At 36.9% G+C, this 8,719-nt stretch overlaps 1 long non-coding RNA gene across 2 annotated transcripts; it reads right to left on the bottom strand.

Annotated features, from left to right (window-relative positions):
* Positions 1-2,536: 2,536 nt before the first annotated feature.
* Positions 2,537-3,764, bottom strand: LOC149238644 (uncharacterized). 2 transcript variants are annotated; one of them, XR_016245410.1, is made up of 4 exons: positions 3,439-3,764; positions 3,264-3,341; positions 3,135-3,169; positions 2,537-3,043 (listed from the first exon to the last, which is right to left on the bottom strand). It is a non-coding gene; the product is annotated as an uncharacterized LOC149238644 (long non-coding RNA). The 2 variants fall into 2 exon arrangements; XR_016245409.1 differs by having other exon boundaries at positions 2,537-2,953.
* Between the last annotated feature and the right edge of the window lie 4,955 nt (positions 3,765-8,719).

Below are 8,719 nucleotides of genomic sequence, written 5' to 3'. Positions count from 1 at the left end.
TAAAATTTTAACATCAACCTTGTTTATTTTGAGAATTTCAAATGTTTTTTTGGTTTCCATGACATCATTTTTAGATTATATTCTCTCTTCAACTCCTCAATGTACATCTCCTTATCAATACTAGACAAATCTCTTGAGAAGGTAAACCTTGAGGTAAAATTGTTTATGGAAATTTTTATTTTTTTTTAAAGTTTTAGAAATGATGATAAATGACTAATTAAGCTTGTAGTCTGTCCTTCACCATCATTCATTTTATCTTCATTGCTTCCACTTGTCATCTTTTCCAACATTCCACTCCATTGTTATACAACCATCCCATTCACTCTATATATTTTCCATACTTTTGATCCATTGTGATCCAAGAAAAAAAGAAATACTCTCATTATGGGTTGATGGTAGCAATGCTACTTCTATTTTAAAAAGAAGAATTGAGCATGGATGATGTGAATCATTAGAGAACCATTACAATTTATCTTCAAATATGTCACAAAAACATGATTATATCTAGAAACTAGATCCATCTAAACTCTAGATCTATGTTGAGAGGAATCAAACCTTTCAAGCTGCAAACTTCCTTTTTTGTGCAAAATTTGAGGAAATGTTTGCACCTAAGAGATTTGATCCCTCTCGGAGCTCGATAGATCCAGACTTAAAATGGTTCTAGGCTGGTTTAATTATTAATAATTTATTTTATTTTATTAATTTTATTTTTATTTTTATGTAATTTATTTGAGTAAAAATGTTTTAATTAATAGTTATAATTTATCATTTTAATTTTATTTTTATTTTTATGTAATTTAGAGTCAAGATTTTTAGATAAGATAACATAATAGGACATTACAACATCTCTTCCATACTCGGTTAGAGAGTGATTGTGTGAAAAATGTAATAAAATAAAATTAAATAAAATTATAAAATGTTTTGATTGTGAAATGAGAAATGATTTTTGGACATACCACTGAGCCATAGTATTAGCCCATGGTATTGTAACAAAGGCTATTTACAAGTTAGTAATATCCATGGTAAAGTGGTGGTGAATATCCATGGTTTAAAATCTTGTTATATTTTAAGTATTAAGTTTTTATGTGCTTATTAATGAAATTTAAATATTATTACAAAATTATTATTTTAATTGATATGGTAAAATGAATCTTAATTTATAGATACTATTTATATCTTGTATATTCTAATGGTTAGAGAGTTTTATAATATTTTTGCTTTTAGATTCAATTAAAAAAATATTATTTAAATTCAAATAAAATATTTTATGTGGTATTGATGAGCCATAGTATTTTAACAAAGACTATTTACAAATTAATAATATCTATGGTAAAGTGGGTATGAATATCCATGGTTAAAAATATTGTTATATTGTAAGTATTAAAGTTTTTATGTGCTAGTTAGTTAAATTTAAATATGGTTACAAAATATGGTAAAATGGGTGTATATATATATATATATATATATTGTAACATCCCTGGCTCCTTGGAGGATTTACTGTGGTTATTTAATTCAATTTTAAGATTTCCTGCATTTATGTTTGCTATGTTATTACTAAGGTTGGAAAGCCAAATAACAAACTGTTACCTAATTGTGAGTGATTAGGAGTTGACACATGATTAATTAAAACAAACTATTTACTACAATTACAAGAAACAGTTAACAAGAAACAATTATACCCCTGCCTTGGGAAGGGGAAATATAGGGGAAAAGATGAAGGAAGGGGACTATCCTAGAGCTGGGGAAAAAAGTGACCAGTGGGAAGTTGCTCATTAATAGTCAAATTAAGTGCAGGACTTGAAGTTGGACAGTAAAGTCCTAAGGCCCAAGGCACTCACTGTAATTGGAAATTATTCTAGTAGAGAAAGTGCTCGGGGGAGAGCCTGGACGTAATCGCCAGGGTCATGGCTGGGAGGAGAGACTTTCCAGAGATTTGTTGAAGTTCCACTGATAATTTAAAACAGATAAGTAATGTGGCCTCTTTTGTTTAAGCATGGATGATAATAGAATAACAAAATAAATGTTATCTACAGCATCATGATAACTCATTGTATAGCATGAATAATATGCTTAACTCGTGATAAAATGTGTACAAGCAGAGAATACGTTTATTAATCATGTAAATCAATTCAATGCTCAGAACAGGAAACTAATAAGAGTTCTCAGTGTAGAAACAAGTGTAAATATTCCACGAAACTTTAAATCTAGTATACGATAGAGGCCAAAAAGGATCAATCGGTTCCTAAAGTCCTGTTCTATATTGTATAAACAAAAGCAAACAGAGTTGCAATCTTTCCCGAACCACCGGTGGGATGTGGCAATAGAGTAATTCTATCTCTATCCTAGAGGGTTGTTTAAACCCTTGGCATGTAAGAAAACTAGATTTCCACCATTTAAGGGTATTACAAATAGAAACATATGTAATATACATAATAACACAGATATTAACTTATTTGCAAATAAATAATTATAGAAATGTATCATCAACAATAACTGTATTAATGATTCGAAATGGTAAAAACCTTATGGAAATCAACAAAATTATATATGAATATACAGTATCATAATCGAGTCTTTATACTAAAACACTTTACTATAACAGAGTGCAGGACCTATGACAATCATCGAGTAAAGATCGAAACCAGATCAAAAGAATAAACCCTCGATTTCTTATGAAACCCTCATGTGCATATAAACCTTCGTTTGCATATCAAAACCCTCTTCTGATGTAAGCAATAGTAGTCCCATGGCATTTTACCATAATTTACAAAAAGATAAAGTTGGAACAGTCCTTCGAATTGATGGAAAACAATCGACTTGATAGTTAGCAAATACACAATCATTCCAGAAAAATGTAAAGGTCAGACTCCGACCCTAAACCCCTGCCATACGATTTATCGTAGGCATCAACCTTAACAAGCAGATTAAACAAGCTACAGTGAACGAATCCAACCTGTGCAAAGCAGTGCATAGTGTTAGTTCTCAGGATCTGAGGGGGCGCCAAACCAATCCCGCATGAACCCAGGTAGGAGCAGCAAGTTACCTGCGTAAAACCCAAAACCCTGATATCAGAGCTACTTATCTCTAAGCGTAAAAGACACTGTGAAACAAATTAATCACTGGCACAATCTTACCTGACCTATGAAGGCTCCCGGCGGGTGTAGTCTGCCTGTGTAACAAAAGATGAATGATGTTATCGATATGTATAAATCATGAAAACAAATTTGATAACTGGAAGATGCCCGGTGGAGTAAAAGTCTCGCCTCTCGGAGCTCGCCTCGTTTATCCTCCACATTGATGAAACTGAGTAGTATGGTGATGCCCTGGACGGGGAGGTTTGCCTGTCAGACCACCAACAAACTAGAGGGAGTAAAATTCGTAGAGGAAACCGGGTTTTAGACTTCGAAAAATTGTATAGAAATGTCTGTGTACCATTACCTTGTCGAGAAGGTCTTCCAGCAAAACCCGTGCCACTTGAGCAGTAGGTTGCAGAACCGAGAAAGGACCAGGCAACTAAACCTTCTACAGAGCGGTTGCACCAACACAACCCATCAAATGCCAATGCCTCCCCATCTGGTCGAGGGTGGGAGAAGCATAGTTGGACCCAACCCAAATCTGCACCACCATTGGATTACTCCCTGGCAGATCGACAGAGGTGAGTAGATACAGATGTCAAGTTGAGGTTTAGGCGCGGAACGAGGAGGTGACAACAGATAGTCACATATGGCACCACGTGGAGGAGCATACCCTGCGCATTTACACCATGGTCGTATGACAGGTCCCCAAATGCGAGTGAGGCCATGTGCCTCTTTAATGTGGCACCAAGGCCTTAATATAAACTGTACATATGTGTTTAATATGACATAAGCTCAATTAAATCCATTGAATGTATGATATCGTAAATATTATATGGTTTAATATAATAAATGGTAAGTGGGACCGTGTAACAATTTTTTTTTTTTTTTTTTACCATGTATTTTCGAAGGTTTAAGTCATTACAAGTGGTATTAGAGCTCAGGTTCGTACACTGAGACTCTTTGGGATAGATAAATATATGTATATGCATGCAATGACTTGATTTCTTAAAATCTAACTAAATAAAACCCATATGTGAACACAAAGACAATCTCTATACAAAGGGAAAAATGTAGAGAAGTTCAGGACCACCCAATACTCCAGAACCAACTTATGTGAATGCTAATCCTGACATTTGGATACAACTGGGCGATGAGACTCGTCAGGCTAATGCAGTTTTACTCGAAACTGTTTAGCAGTTACGCGCTGAGATGACAAATTTAAGAACGAACAATGAACGATTACGTCTAGAACAGGGAATATTTCTCAGAAGTCTGTCTAATCGACAGAATCAAAGACACCTAGACCCCAGTGCTGAGGACAGAGAAAAGACCCCAACAACCCAACATGGTGAGGAAAATGCTGAGTCAACCAAGAGACATAGGGAGGACGAAGAAGGACACTCAAATAATGTATTTGACTAGTGCAAAACAAAAAGACAAAAGTCAGAACTACAAGGAGAATTCAAAAAGATTAAACCATCACTTTTCGAAGGGGAATCTGAAGAAGCAACGGAAGCTTGGTTAATTGATATGGGTAAGTATTTTCAGATTTACGAATACACAGAAAGGTTGAAGGCGCGGTTGGCAGTCTATCAGTTAAGAGGGAAGGCAACCCTGTGGTGGGAAGAAATCAAAACAGTAAGAAAAATTGACGAGGAACAGGTGACATGGAATGAATTCCAAAAACATTTTAAAGATAAGTATCTAACTGAGCGTTACTATGATGAAAAAGCAAAGGAATTTCATGAATTAAGACTGGGGGCCTTGACTATGGATGAGTATGTAGCTTGATTCACCTCCCTTCTACGCTATGTGCCTTATATGCAGGAAGAGAAAGCCAAAATTCAACATTTCATTAGTAGCTTACCCAATTTCATGAAGGAGAAACTTGAGTTTGACTACCCCAAAACAATGGATGACGCAGTACGGAAAGCCCGCATATGTTACCAGCAAATGAAACAAAAAAATGAAGGGTCTAAAGGAGGGACGATTAAGAAGGGAAGGAATCTGATTTCAAGTAAACATCCAAAATTTTCTAATAACAGAAATTTATAGCAAAAGTCTCTCCATAAATTTCTAGCAAGGAACCAACCCAAGGCTGTCTATTCTGAAAATCGACAGTCAGAAGGGGTTAATAAATTTAGTAATGATCAATAGTCAAAACCACCACTGTAATGCTGGGGATGTGGAGAACCCCATTACTACAAAAACTGTCCGCACAAGGCAAGGACGGAACAACTTGCAAACATGCAGGAAGCATCCATTGTTGGAGAAGTGGCGAGGAATATACCTAGAATTAACGCTGCCTTGGATGATCATCAAGCAGAGTATCAACCCACCATGATTGAATGTGAAGGTATGATTGCTAAGAAACCTGTTTCAGTTTTATTTGATCCCGATGCTAGTTTAAGTTATGTTAGTCCTAAAGTGGTAGAAAAGTGTCAACTACAGACCAGTAAATTTCCAAAATCTTGGCTAGTTCAACTAGCCATTGGGGCAAAAAGAAAGATAGTCGCCAAAACGGATCAGTGTCCCATAATCATTTCCGGACAACCCATTCACGTGAACCTCAACATTCTTCCTTTGGGTTCATATGACATTTTAATCAGAATGGATTGGTTAGAAAAATGCTGGTCCTTGGTTGATTGCAAGCAGAAAACCATTAGTTTTATTTCTGAATCAGGACAAAGGAGGGAACTGCAAGGAATCAAGTCTAACACCAAGCTACGCCCCATTACTGCCAGTCAACTAGGAAAGTGTATTAGGAAGGGTTGTCAAATATATGTTGTTCAAGTGGGATTTACCAACTCCAAGAATAAAATGACCTCCTTGGAAAATATTCCTGTCATTCAGGAATTTGCTGACGTATTTCTTGAATCTATCCCCGGTTTACCACCCAAGCGGGATATTGACTTCACTATTGAACTTATCCTAGGTGCAACCCCGATGTCCAAGGCTCCTTACCGCATGAGCATACCTGAGTTGACAAAACTCAAAATGAAACTTTAGGAGCTTTTGGATAAAAAGTACATCCACCCCAGTGTGTCCCCTTGGGGAGCTCCCATCCTATTTGTATGAAAGAAAGATGGAACATTGAGATTGCACATTGGTTATCGTCAGTTAAATAATCTGACCATCAAGAGTAAGTACCCCTTGCCACGTATTGATGATTTATTCGATCAAGTGTAGGTTTTCTCAAAAATTGATTTAAGATCTGGCTACCACCAGATAAGGATAAAGGAGGAGGACATCTATAAAATGACATTTCGAACTCGTTATGGTCATTACGAGTTCATAGTATTTCCATTTGGCCTCACAAATGCCCCAGCTACCTTTATGAGTTTGATGCATGGTATTTTCCAGCCCTATCTTGATAAGTTTGTGTTAATTTTTATTGACGACATTTTGATATACTCTAAAAATAAGGAGGAACATGAAGAACATTTGAGAATTGTGCTGTAAACTTTACGAGAGAATGAGTTATATGCTAAATTTAGAAAATGTGATTTTTTTAAAGATCAGATCCAATACTTGGGACACGTTATATCAGTAGAAGGGATAACGGTAGACCCAGAGAAGATCAAAACCATTATGGAATGGACCGCTCCAAAGAATGTCATTGATATTAGATCCTTCCTGGGTTTAGCCGGGTACTACCGTCGGTTCATTGAAGGGTTTTCAAAAATTTCCTTTCCAATGACTTCTTTACAAAAGAAGGGACACACCTTTCAATGGACAACAGAATGCCAACAAAGCTTTGAAAAATTAAAACACCTACTTACCACTGCACCTGTGCTAAAAGTGGCAGATCTGGAAAAGTCCTTTGTGGTATGCATGGATGCAAGTAAAGAAGGTGTTGGCGGAGTGTTGACACAAGAAGGTAAAGTTATAGCTTACGAATCACAGAAATTGAAGGAATATGAGCAACGATACTCCGCTTATGACCTTGAATTAACAATGGTAGTGCATGCACTCAAAATGTGGCGACATTACCTACTGGGGAAGAAATTTTTGTTGCTAATAGATCATAGTAGCCTTACCAATTTCTTCAACCAGTTTGGCCTTAATGCCCGACAGGCCAGATGGACAACATTTTTAAGTGAGTTCAACTTTGACATGAAGCATCTAAAAGGGAAGGAAAATCGGGTGGCTGATGCACTAAGTAGGAAGGTACATTGCATCTATGAGGTTCAGATCAGTCAAGCACACTCAAACATTCCAGAAATTATAAAGGAGGCATCAGTCAAGGATCCAGAATATACTTTTCTTTGGTAGCAAACAAAAGAAGCTTTGTTAAGAGGAGAAAAATCAGATTTCGACATAAGTCTGGATGACATCCTTACTTTCAAAAATAGAATTTATGTTCCTAACCAAAGTGTTGTTAAACAATTAATAATGGATGAATTTCATCGAAAACCTTGTGCGGGCCACCTAGGTTACCATAAATTATTAGCAGCTATCAAGAAAGGGTATTTTTGGCCCGGATTAAGGAAGGATGTCATGGAATATTTATCCAAATGTTTGGAGTGTCAGTTGGTTAAGGCAGAGCATCAACATCCCGCTGGTTTGTTACAACCACTGCCCATTCTAGAATGGAAATGGGAGACCATATCATTGGACTTCATCATAGGTTTACCTCGCACCAGCAAAACTGCACATTTTATACCTGTGAAATCCACATACAAAACTGTGGAAATTGCAGACATATTTATGAAGGAAATCTTTCGACTGCACGGTATACCCAAGGTGGTAATTTCAGATAGGGATGTGAAATTCACATCCACATTCTGGAAAGCCCTCTTTTCAGGATTGGGTACCCAGATCCAATTTAGCACGGCTTACCATCCCCAAACAGACGGACAAACTGAATGGGTGAATCAAGTACTGGAAGACATGCTATGCATGTTTGTAATGCAACAACCACATAAGTGGGAGGATTACCTCCACCTCGTGGAATTTGCATACAATAATGGACATCACGAATCACTAGGCATGAGCCCCTTTGAGGTATTATATGGAAGAAAGTGCAGGGTACCTATGGACTGGAATAACCCTGTTAATAAGCTAGCATTGGGTCCCGACATGCTAGCAAAAATGGAGGAAGCTGTTAAGAAAGTTCGACAGAATCTAAGGGTTGCCCAAGATAGGCAGAAAATGTATGCAGATAAAAAAAGGACGTACAAAGAATTTCAGCTAGGAGATCATGTTTATCTAAGGGTAAAGCCCCGAAAAAGTTCCTTATAGTGGAGGGGTTGTGCTAAATTATCACCCTGATACTGTGGACCCTTTTAGGCCTTGGAACGAATTGGACCCATAGCCTATAAACTTGCGTTGCCAAGCCACATTCAGGTCCACACATTTTTCATGTTTCGTTGTTAAATAAATATGTATACAACCCACATCATATAATAAACTGGGAAAATATTCAGGTAACAAGTTAAAGGATTATATATATTTTGTCAGCTATTTTGAGGGAATATGACTATGAATATTGTATGTGCAGGTCGAACAGGAAGGAGAGTTTTTGGCAGAACCTCTTCGTATTCTCGATCGGAGAGAAACCACCTTGCGGAGGTGAGTCATCACCCAGGTTAAAGTGCAATGGAAGCACTTTGGCCCAGATGAGGCAACCTAGGAAGAGG

The sequence above is a fragment of the Pinus tabuliformis genome, chromosome 8 (assembly GCF_031772625.1).
Source record: "Pinus tabuliformis cultivar Carrire ecotype Pingquan chromosome 8, CPIR1, whole genome shotgun sequence".
Taxonomy (NCBI): Eukaryota; Viridiplantae; Streptophyta; class Pinopsida; order Pinales; family Pinaceae; genus Pinus; species Pinus tabuliformis.
Note: the sequence above shows the minus strand (reverse complement) of the source record. Positions and strands in the feature narration are given on the sequence as shown.